General features: G+C 38.9%; 1 protein-coding gene across 1 annotated transcript in view; it reads left to right on the top strand.

Annotated features, from left to right (window-relative positions):
• Positions 1–10822: 10822 nt before the first annotated feature.
• The window catches only part of LOC138053346 (trace amine-associated receptor 9-like), a 2719-nt gene continuing 1041 nt past the window's right edge, over positions 10823–12500 (top strand). Inside the window, exons 1-2 of the mRNA XM_068899994.1 lie at positions 10823–10897; positions 12468–12500. The exon at positions 12468–12500 is cut by the window's right edge and continues 1041 nt beyond it. The gene's annotated coding sequence lies outside the window, so the exon portion shown is untranslated. The remainder of the gene's footprint in view (positions 10898–12467) is intronic.

The following is a 12500-nucleotide window of genomic DNA, read 5'->3' as shown; positions in this document are numbered from 1 at the left end:
ATAGGGTCTTTGAATAACTGCAGAGAATATGCTGCCTTTGTAATGACATCAGAGAATGGTTAGATTCTCCAGTCATCTCGGAAAAGGATGATAAACCATAGGCCCCGTCTCACAACCCTACAATGTTCGCAAAGAATAGAGTTTTGGAGGATTCCAGGTGTAGTGGTCTGTCTTGTGGTATTAACTTTAATTTTATTTTATCATTATTATGATTTTAATTACCATTAAATTTCAGGAAAAACGAAAAGTGAACTTACGGAGAGCGGAAAGCATATATTTATACAATATCAAATTACTTAACTGTTTAAACCAAAAACATGTTTAGTGTTTAAAGATCGTACTCCTATTGCTCTAAAATCCATGGTAGTTTACCAATTTTCTTGCGCGGGTTGTAATGCCCGTTATATTGGCGAAACTAGTCGCCACTTTTCTACCAGGATAAAGGAACACACGGAAAGCGATAAAAACACATTTCAACACATCTTTTATGTAAGAGCAAATACTCCCCTTCGTGCTTTAGTATCTGGATTCTGCCGAGCAATCAATTGATTTAAAACTCAAACAACCTTTTCATATAAATAAGATCAAACAGGAACTTAACATACAATTGCAGCATTACAACACTTTTCTCACGTTTTAGTTTACACCTTGATGTTGGTGTCACGCTGTAAATAGTACCCGCTTTTGTATTACGTCATGTTGTAATAATTTTTTCATCTACCCGAAGACTTTATAACTGTTCACACTTAGGAACTCATTAAACTGATGATGGCATAAGCATGCCGAAACATGTCTTTTAAAACGTTGTCTGTTTCCTACAGTATATATATAAAGTAAGTTTTTTTTCTCACCTTAAAATCAGCTGCTCCTCAGCGTGACAAACCGCCGAGAACAGACGCCGTGATGCGACTGACACAAAATATTAAACCATGCGCTTCCTTTCATAATACTCTGCACCACCCCAAATAGGGACTTTGGATTATTGACTGCTTCCCTGTTTATTGTCATGTCACAATGCACAAACTCTCAGAAACTCCTTTGGGATTTTCTGCTTTACGTCATCCTAACCATTCGTACTTGCGGGCGCAAACAATAGAAACGTCATCATTACCTACCGATTCCTCGCGGCCCCTGTTCGAGCAAATCGAGATTTTTTCTAGTATACCGACTGCATATTTGAAATGTAAGTAACTATCTTTAATATACCCGCAAGCTACTAGGGTGCCTCCTCGGGATTTCGCCTCTGGGCGAAATCCCTGCGGGGGCAAAAAGAAAAAGGGATATGACGAATACAATTCATAGACAAAGATAGCATTCACAAGACACTGCGATAAGTAGCACGAAATATGATGCGCCATATCTGTAAGTCCATCTGCTGGACTGCGAGTAATTGCCTAAGTGTACATCTCGTGAAATCATTTTTCTATGGATGCACTTTCCATTATATTAAATTGTTCTTTCGAGAAGATTTTTCAGAATTTTATTTCATTAGGTGTTTACCGGCGAATTTCTACTCACGCAGTGGTTAAGGTGCTATTAATTAAATCCAAACTCCCCCATTTTCCTCTTGAACCCCAGAATGGCTACAAGAAGATTTTTTTCTTTGCACAGTCTGTTGGCGGCAAAGCCACGAACCAAGCGAGCCAAGATTGTAAAAAATTAAAAGATACAATATTTTATAAAATAATTAGGATAATATGCGCACTCATATTGGTCAATAGCTGTGTTTATATGAGGGTGTGTAAATACGTTTGTGACAAGGGCTGTGACATTACACGAATTTGGTTATACGTTGTCAGACGCGCGTTTTTGATTGGCTGGTAGGAAATATGATCGTGTATGAAGAAAAATCTGTTTCATTTATTGAATTATTTTTGAGAAATATCATCACAAAGCATGATCACGAAAAAAGTTCCGCCTGTTAAAGGATGACCCTGACACGGGAGCCATTCTTCAACCCTTGCGCGTTTTATGCGCCTATCGTCGTGACACCAACTTACCTGACTCCCTGGTCAGAAGTACTCCAAAGGGGAGTGTCAAGCTCAACGTGAATGGGCCTAGTTTTGGGTGAATTCAGGAGTTACCGTGATTACAACTTCCACAGACTGAATGCCTCGATTTGTTTTAAATATCCTCTTTTGCAAGTGTTCGTAAAAAGTTTATTCTTTGATGGGTTAAGTTAATGTTAACTATGATATCATTGGTAATAGAGTGGCTTTCAAAACTGTTGAGTATTTTCAACAGGCAATGCTTGTGTATTTAAACTGTGCAATGGAGAAATATTAACTGGATCGACGTTAGTCATCATAAACCAAGGTCACTTATGTTTTTCAATAGCAATTTGTTCTTTTTGGCCAACAAAAAATAAATCAGCGCTCTTTAGACTTTTGCAAATGCAAAGGAGAAACAACTGCTTTTGATGTTGACCTAAAAAATCCCGCTATTTACCATGATTACGACTCTTGAATTCAAGTGCTTGCGAGATTGTTGTTTTAGCAAAACGTTGCAGTTATCGAAACTCATGGAGAAAGCCTCAGCTGCAGAACGTGCTCTTTTTTGTGTCAGTGATGCACAGTTTGCAATTGTTAAAGCTCAATTGATTTATTGCTACAAGGATGGTAGATGTTTCATCAGTTACGTATATTCGATAAGCTAGGATAGCCAATGTGATTGCATTCGAATTATTTCAGTGAGTTTTAAACATTGCAACGATTATGGGCGTAATCATAATTAAGCTACAGTATATTGCGTTTATTGCTGCTTCCTATGGGGATAATGCGAATAAGCTATGTCGTGTTTATTGCTATCATTTTCTGGTAGGCTTTGCCTACAATTTCAATTGTTAAAGCTCAATTGAATTTATTGGTGCAAAGATGGTAGATTTCATCACTCGCGTATATTTCATAAGTTCGGATAGCCAATGTGCTCGCATTTGATTTTTTTTTTTCAGTGAGTTGTAAAACGCTGTGAAGATTATCGGCATAGTTATGACCAAGCTATGTTGCGTTTATTGCTGCCATCTATGGGCAATAATCATGAATGAGCTTTGCTGCGTTTATTGCTACCATTTTCATGGTATGCGTTGCCTACAATTTGAGTTGTTAAAGCTCAGTTGAATTTATTGCTGCAAAGATGGAAAGATTTCATCAGTTAAATGCATATATTCGATATGCTCGGATAGCCAACCTGCTTGCATTTGAAGTTATATAAGTGAGTTATGAACATTGCCAAGATTATGGGCGTTCAATTGATTTTCTTAGGAGTAAAGAAATATAAGCGAATGTGAGAATGATTTAGTTCTTATTAACCGAGCGGGAGGTCTGTATGGGAGAATCTTGACCGAGGTCGCCAGTACAGACCGAACGCAGTGAGGTCTGTACTAGCGACCGAGGACAAGATTCTCCCATACAGACCGACCTAGCTCGGTTAATAAGATGTAACTGGTTTGTACTAATTGACATTTTGCTTGCGAACGGCGATGAGTGGCGATGAGCTGAACTTAATTCTGTCAAAGTTTGCTCGTCATCCTCTCTTTTGTCATCATGCTGTTTGGCACTTCCATAAATAAATATTGGTAGAAGAAAATACTTAATATTTTTTGAATTTTAGTTTGCATCTTTTCACCGCAAAACACTACCGGTCTAGATGCCGGTCTAGATGGGAAAATCTAGACCGCGGTCAATATCGATTTTAGCCAATCAAATTCGTGAATTTTGTAGTTCCCAGTCCTCGTGAGACATAGCCATATAATAAATACACATATTAAATGTGATGCAGTTATGAGCTATGCTGTCAGTCGTTATTTGACTCTGTAGCTCAGTGGTTAGAGCATCCGAACCAGATCACCGAGGGTCGTGGGTTCAAATCCCACCTGGAGCTCGGATTTTTTCAGAGTTCCCAGTGGGTTTCCTGTCAACACTTTATTTAATATGTGTAAAGAAATATTTTTGATTGTTCCAGTCTTGCTAACCAGGGCCCAGTTGTTCAAAAGCGGATTAACGTAATTCAGGATTACCATAAAATTTGGTTTCATTTTTTTTCAACTTTTGGTTGAAAGTTTCTTTTGCGTATAATTTTTTTTTTCAAGATTGACTTTCTCTAATGTAAAATTTCGGCAAATATCAGCGTTGAACAACATTTGGGAGTTGAGAAATAAACTACTTGGTTATTTTTTAACCTGGGATTAGCATTAAACGGATTGTGAACAACCAGGTTAAATAGCGAAGCAGAAGAAGCTATACCTTAAAAATGCATAAATGTCTGAATTGTGTGCTACGGCTTCTAAATGAAGTGCTTGAAACTGCTCTTTCATAATTATAGAGATAAACAATCAAATAAATAACTGGATGAATTGACAGATGGTTTCTCTAAATTTTATCATGTGAATTACCGGGAATGAAAGAGTTGGATGTTGTACACAAATGCTAGGAAAGAAAACCAACTCAGCAAAATTAACTCAGTACTTCCAAAATGACAGTACTCTTAATTATTCTCTTGAATCTGTATTAACTCTTAAGAGTATGCACACTAGCAGGCCATGGAATACAAGGTTAATGCTAATAGTCCCAGTTTGTTACAAAAATGCACGGCTGTTACAAAAGTGCCCTCTGTCGTTACAAAAGTGCCCTCTGTCGTTACAAAAGTGCCCTCTGTCGTTACAAAAGTGCCCCACTGATGTTACAAAAGTGCCCCAATGAGGTTACAAAAGTGCCTCAGGTTACAAAAGTTCCCTACCTTCGTTACAAAAGTTCCCTATCGCGTTACAAAAGTTCCCTTTTTTCGTTACAAAAGTGCCCGTGCCTCTGGCTTCCTTTCTCTCTCTCTCTCTCTCTCTCTCTCTCTCTCTCTCTCTCTCTCTCTCTCTCTCTCTCTCCTCTCCATCTCTCTCTCTCTCTCTCTCTCTCTCTCTCTCTCTCTCTCTATCTCTCTCTCTCTCTTCGTGGTAATGAGTAATGTAAACAATCTTCGCACTGGTGAGTTGCAGTAGTAAATTGCATTGGGTTGTCCAGGAGCCAGTTATTTTAAGTGTAGTACTGGTGACTGCCTGGGAGGCGCGGTGGCCTCCTGGTTTGTGCGCTCGACTCCGTATCGAGTTGTCCGGGTTCGGGTCCTGGCCGGGGACATTGTGTTGTGTTCTTGGGCAAGACGCTTTACTCTAAAGGTGCCTCTCTCCACCCAGGTGTTATAAATGGGTTCCGACAAATATAATGCTAGGGGTAACCCTGCGATGAACTGGCATCCCATCCAGGGGGAAGTAGAAATACTCCTAGTCGCTTCTTGCTACAGAAACCGGAGATAAGCGCCGGCCTGATGTGCCTTCTAGGCTCCGCAGACTTTACCTTACTGGTAACTGCCTAGGTTCACATGTAACACAAGAAATGGAAGATTCAAAGAAAACGGAATTTGACATTTTATGCTGTGGCATTTGAAGGAAAAATAGGTATTTGTAGACAAGTATCTGTTCTTCTCTTTAACGGTTGATATTCCTTGACAGTCTTCTCTCCATTCAGAGAGTTTGCATCCACATTTGTCTTTATTTCTTGAGAGTTTCAATAGACAAAGCGATATGATTATGACAGATCAAGTGACCCACACTACAGTATTTTATCTTTTCTCCTGCCCTTACCATTCCACCATTCTGGTGACGTGCAAATTTCCTGTGCTGTGTTACCTTCAATTTTATTTTCCAATCCACCTGTCCAGCTCTCAATCTTCCCCCCAAAAAGCTCGATGTACCACATCTTCAGACAGTAATGCCTGAACTTGAGCAATGCTAGAGAATATTTTCAAAGCATGTTTTGAAATCAATAATTCAACTCAAATTATTGGAGTGCAAGAAAACTCACAGGAGAGTGATGCTTTAAACTAGGTGAAAGAGGTCATGTGTACACAATTAAAGAATACTGGTAGCTCAATTGGTTGAGCACCGGGCTGCCATGTGGGAGGTCATGAGTTCGACTCCGTCCGGACCAACACTCAGGGTCTTAAAATATGTGATGAGAAAGTGCTGCCTTTGTAATAACATCCGCAAATGGTTAGACTTTCAAGCTAGTCTTCTCGGATAAGGACTATAAACCGTAGGCCTTGTCTCACAAATATCTCTCACGTTCATAAGTTCACTGAGAGACCCACACAATATTCGAGAAGAGTAGGGGATGAAGTTCCCGGTGTTGTAGCTGTACTTCGCGAGTGTATGTATGGGTGGGTGGGTTTGGCAGGTCCACATCAGCTGAATAGCTGCCAATACTTCAACTTGCAGCTGCTCGAACAAACAAATAATAAATAACATACATATTTATATTTTTTAAAAACAGATGAAGCAGAAATGGAAATCGTTAGCGAATGGACAGGTCAATAATTTATCACTATAATGATAAGTCTTACAATTTTTTTCAAGACTAATAATTATCGTTAAGACTTCACAATCTTAAATAACCCTCTTGGAAAGTTACAAGATGACATGCACTTTGTTTGGGGTGAGGAGATTAATATTTTTTTATTAATGAAGGTAAAAGGCAATGATGAAAACTGACCGAGCTATATCTGTCTGTGCACCACTAGCTGAAGAGTGTGGAAGAGATGATATGGGAACGAATATGGATTACTGCAGCTCAGGTCTATTAAAGTAAAACAGGTCACATTCCACAGGTGAGTGTACATGTCACTGTGCTGCAGACAAATAAACAACACCAATAGTGTCTCCTGGCTCTAATCACTCAAAAAAAAAAAAAAAAGTTGTTTCAGGTGTCGGGGAAACTTTTGGCGTAGTTATTCATTATTGGAGTTGTTGACTTGTGGAATGTGACCTGTATTTTACAGACCCGCCTTCATTGCAGCTGTCACACGAGTCAACAGCGCCACATACATACAACTGCCAAAACAACCAGGTCAATAATCTATGACCCGTATTGTACAATTGTATAATTTGTAACACAATGTGACATGGTAAAACACTGAACGACAGTAACAATGCTCGCGTTAGGGAATTACAATGGTGAAACGCCAAAATCAACCAAAAAACGGGTACGTACGAAATAAAATCACTTCATTACCGTTACGTATTTCAACCACAATTATGTCCTTTTAAATATTCAGCGATCACTATTCCAGAGGTCGTGAAAAGCCAACGTAGCGTTAATTGGAATCGAAGCCTGATGTAGATCACCGTGCAACGTGAAAAAACGGCGAATTCATGTTGACTGTTATGCTATTTAATTTGCGGCTGCTTCTCACAGAACAGCTACAATCTTGAAAATGATTATCATTAAACACGAATTCTGTTCTTCTTCTGGCTGTCCTCACTAGCAGCCATCTTTCTTTCGACATTAAACCAATCAGAGTTCATGTCAGAAAGCACCAATCAGCGATCCTTTTAGTTCACTGTGTGTCAGGGTCTTCTCTCGACCCGCCGCCATATTAAAAGACGAGAAGACCTTGGGAACTAGCTTGTTTTTCATAGTGTCCCCAATAAGTGCCTCAGAGTTAATTACATGTACACTGAGTTGACACAAAAATAAAGTTCATCACTACTGACCCGAAAAAAAAGCGCTGCAAGGTGCGTTGTCTAGAATATTCGCCTAAACTTTGATTCTGTTTGCGCTGCTAAAATTAACGCGTTCGGTAATATCCACAGCTGAACTTAATATTTAGAGATATAGGTTAGAGTTCAAAATGCCAGGTGTTATCTACCTTCTTTAGGTTGTGCGGGTGTTAGTCATTTTTTCTGGTTAATTAAAATTGAGCATTTATTTGTTTAACAATTCGCCAACCATTATACAAATAATAGGGTGGGACCACCCTCCTCTCGCAAGGAAAATCAAATTGAATACGTGCGTAAGCAACACATTTAAAATGATATCTTGCAAAGCCACTTTCCTTTAGATTTTTTTTCCTACTAGGAAAAAATGGCGGGAGTTCTAGGTGCCGTTTACTTCGGGGATGATTCAGCTGTCTTGATTGTATCATAGTAGATGTTCTCCCCGTTACTGTTTGTGAAATGTCTTTCATTTCATTAACGTTGTTTAAATTTCTTAAGTAAATGTGTTACGCGTGTAAACAGCCAGTCCTTCCGTTACTCTTATGAAAAAGCTGCCCGATCAAAGAACAGGCAAAGGTGAGTTGCCCCGTTCTTGGCTTTTGAGTTTCAAGGGTGCCTCTATTTTCTTGATCCTCGGTGTAATGTAACGTAACATAGATTTAGCATCGTCACAAACTGACTTTGGGGGTACATTATACCAGAGCAGAAGAGAACGACCGACATTAAATACAATAAGCGAGCTTCAAAACGATACTTTTGCTTGAAAAATCACATGTTATTCCAAGTGAAAAAAGTTTAACATTGAGTTTGCCATACATCTACAAAGTGCTAGGCGAAAATTTTATTATTATTATAATTATTATTTTAACAATTGAGGTTGCTCAGAAAGATCAATTTTAGGTTGAAGATACAGGAACAACATAATACAATGACGAGTTGTTTTTATCATAAAATACAAAGCTTATAATAGCTAAAAGTTTTTCTATTTTGCTTTTCATGGTCCTTAGGTACTACTACCTTTGGTACTTTCTATTTCCAAGTCCTAACACTTCTTTAAAACTTCTTCCATATTTCATGCGTTTTTTAAACTTAGATAAATTTCATATTACCAGTATTTTTTTTCAAAATTTCAGCACTGTGTATGAATGATTTACTTGTTTTTTACCTTGCTTTTCTTACTTTTACTGTTTGTTTAATCTTCCGTCTTACAATTACTGACTCTCTTAATTAAACTTTGCTTTATGTTGGCGGGATGCGCACTAGAAAACTGGTCAATTAGCTTTATCAAACCAAGGGTATTCACTAACTCAGATGGTGATACGAAAGGTATAGATAAAAGATGGGGGAGCTTCTTATTATAATCACAACCCAACAAACCAGGGCACAGAATATGCTCTTTCGATAGATCTCTGTGTGTTCTGGTCTTAATATATTGGCTTACTCAACATTCCATCTTCCAATCCTCTGTATTTCACAATGGTGATATCATTCACTGCCTGAGTATAGCAATAATTTTGCAGCCTAAAAAGGGTCTGAAACTTAAGAAAGCGGCAGATCACTGAGGGTCTGAATGGGGGGGGGGGGGGGTCCACTTGTTGGTTGTCGGTTAAAATTCAGTCACTTTGTCGGTAGTCGGTTAACATTTTTGATCTTTGTCGGTTGTCGGTATGTAAATCTCCGTTAATAGTTGATGACAATGCACGTTAATTATTGATAAGTATTATAAAAATTGACCTAGTTTCAAGACTTTGAGACCCATATAACGTGTAAAACTAGTAACTTGTAAGATTGCATCCTTTGATTGCTCTTAAAGTTCATTAGCTCTGGTTTGTTTTTGTGTATAGAACGTTTTCACTGTCACACAACAACAACAACAAAAACGAAACCGTTTAATAAAATAAACCAAGAACTTGGAATGTTGTAGGAGATACATTCATGAATCACCTCACCAATTCTCAGGTCTGTGCAATTTATCGTTTCTGAGTTCTTTGTCGAAGTGTTTCACGCAACTTTATAAAGTTTTTTATGGAGCCGCCATGTTGGTGCACCACGGTTGTGCAACGATATGGCGGCCAGAAATCAACACGAACGATGAAAACGCTTCCGTTTCGCTCATGAAATAAAGTATATGTGTATGAACACATCTCCCGAATGTACTTGAAACGCTCAGATTGCTGATATTCAAAGGCATAGACTTTTTTTTCAACCAAATAACTTTGTATCATGGTGTCACGCAAGGTGACAATTCGGAAATTTAGTATGCTGGATAAACACCTTGCGATTTTGATTTTAGAATTTGATATGTCACTGTCAAAACCATCTATATACCCCAGCTTCTCAGTCCCAGTATCCTCTCTTGAAGTAATAATATCGTTGCAAGCGTCATAAAGACAAGTAACATTTACTACATACAGTCACAAGTTTAGACACACAAATGCTATAGATGTTCTTCATTTTCGGTTTCGTCGTCATCAGAATTTGTCACATATCTTTGTGATTCTCGAACATCTTGATCAGATGATATCGATTTCCTCAGGGAATGAAAATTTCTCTTCAGACTCGTTGCCGATGGGTTGAACAGCGTAGGCAGTAGGCGGCAATGCCCGGCTTTATCATTTGTTGTCTCACTCCTAACAGTCCGTTAGCGTACTGGTCTGTACCTCTCTAACCATTTTTTCACCAATTCCTTCATTCCTAGTGTTATTCCTTAACTTGGCAAAGGTGCCATCGTTGCAACAGCTGAAAGGGGCACGGCAGATTGAGGGACAGGATAGTACGACCTGTCATGCGTATAGTACTTTGCTGCCCATCTGGATGTACGCTTTAGACTCCGACGTTTACGATTGTGCCAAAACTATTCAGACTAATAAAGCATTCTAAGACTTACCGACTTTATAGACTCCGGCATTCACGATTGTGCCAAAACTATTCAGACCAATAGAGCATTCTCCGACTTACCGTTGAGCTCACTGCTGCCTTCATCAGATAATAAGTTTGCTCTTTCTAGTTGCCACTGCCCATCTGTTACTATAGAAAAGTTCTCGCATTTTCCCCTGGACGATTTTGTCAAGCGAGAAACCACTAATTCCAAACTGGAGAGCTTGCCCCTTCAATCCCAAAAATCCTGTCAGATGTTTTTTTTTTTCAATTCCAATACTCTTGCATGTTTATCTTTGTCGACTGGAACCCGGCTACAGTGGCGTTCGATTGTGACCTCTTCGCCTTTTCGGAACAAAAACAACGACAACAACAACAACAACTCACTATCACTTTTATGATGTTACAGGGGGAGGTTTTGTGGGCTCGAGTACCAGAAGCTGTTCAGCGAAAAGGGAGACCGTGCTCTTCTCCGGCCAAAATGTAAGAAGATGACAGGAAATTCTATAGTTACCTTTTATGTGGTTACTTCGTAAACTAAGAAAACTACAAAATGCTCTTATGACCTGAAAACAAATATCGATAATGTCGGTCCATGTCGGTAGTCGCTTAATATTTTTTTGTTGGTAGTTGGTAATTTCTTTCTCGTTTTGTCAGTAGTCGGTAGTATTTGTCGCCCTTTGTCGCTAGTCAGTTAACCCACAAAAATATGATTATAACCTATTTCTTCGTGCAAAGATTACAACATTTTTGGGCGCAGATTCCGAGCGAAATAGCAAAGGATACCCGGACTTTTGAGAAGTCAATCAGCACGCGCGTTCAACGCTATGATAGCAGCCCACTCCTTCAGAGTTATATTATTAAACGTCCGAGAGGCATATGCATATCTTTTCTTTCTCCTTCTCCTTCTACTAGGCTTGTTTAATTAAGTTCGATCTTCCGCCTCTAAACGCACTGATGGCTGCTTTGATTCCTCTATCACAGCCACCTTTCGCACTTCAAGACTAGTGTGACTCCTCACCACCATCACTTCAATTGCAGCGTTTCATCTTTACCAGGTAGTGTGCAATTTCATACACAAAATTTCACTGACTACAAAGTTTTATGAGCAAATATGTCAAAAAGGAACCCCAATCGATTGTTTTTTACTCACAATACCGAAAGAAGTCAATCAAAACTCCACAACTACGTGGATGGAAAGTCCAGAACTCTGGGAAAATAAAGTGCTCTCTGAAGAAATAGGGAATGGAATAAAGTAATACAGAGAACAGAGTAAGAATGGAATTCTTATTACAAAAAAACTAAGCGAAAGGTCGAAAGAACAGCTGGCAGGGGGAGTCTTTTTTTTCTTCTTTTTTATTTGTTCCTCCGATGTTGCTCCCATGCTGCATATCATGAATTATGAACTACAGTTGTGTTATGATTCCGAACGCATCAAAAATTGCCTCGTCAGTCGTTCCTTTATCACAGGTTTAGCATTTTTAAATGTTTTCCTGTCTCATTTAATTTCTTTTTTTCGTTTAAAGGCCCACATTCGTCCAAAAGTCATTGCAGTCGTGTGTTTTTGTTTTCAAATGACGGTTTGTCCAAATGCGTGATCTGAATGGCTGAATGTAGAAAGGTGAATCAGGTGGGAAACAACATGTCAGATAGATGAATAATTTCTTGCTGGAAGAAATTCATTCACGGTACGCAACGACTTTTGGGCAAATGTGGGCATTTAACGGTTGATTTTGGGTACTTGTTACGCGTGTTAATGAGGACCCGCGTTATTTTTGTGTAGGCAAGGGCAAATTTACATGACAAGCAGAGTTGAGGTTCATCTTTCCTGTCATCGAGTAATGTAGTCTCCAATGTTTTTTGTTTGTTGTTGTTGTTGTTGTTTTATGTTTTATGTTTTTTTTTGGCGTTGTCACGCAAAGCCCCCATCTTGTGTGACATGCCAGAAGTAGGCTCAGAGGAGACTACGCGTAATGATGAAGTCGCAGTGGAGAGTAAAAATTCTTTCTGGCTCTCAACTAACTTATCATTTTTCTTTTGTTTCAAGTATCAGATGTTCAGAATACCAACCAAGAAGTGAAACCTT

The sequence above is a fragment of the Montipora capricornis genome, chromosome 6 (genome assembly GCF_036669925.1).
Source record: "Montipora capricornis isolate CH-2021 chromosome 6, ASM3666992v2, whole genome shotgun sequence".
Lineage (NCBI taxonomy): Eukaryota > Metazoa > Cnidaria > Anthozoa > Scleractinia > Acroporidae > Montipora > Montipora capricornis.
Note: the sequence above shows the minus strand (reverse complement) of the source record. Positions and strands in the feature narration are given on the sequence as shown.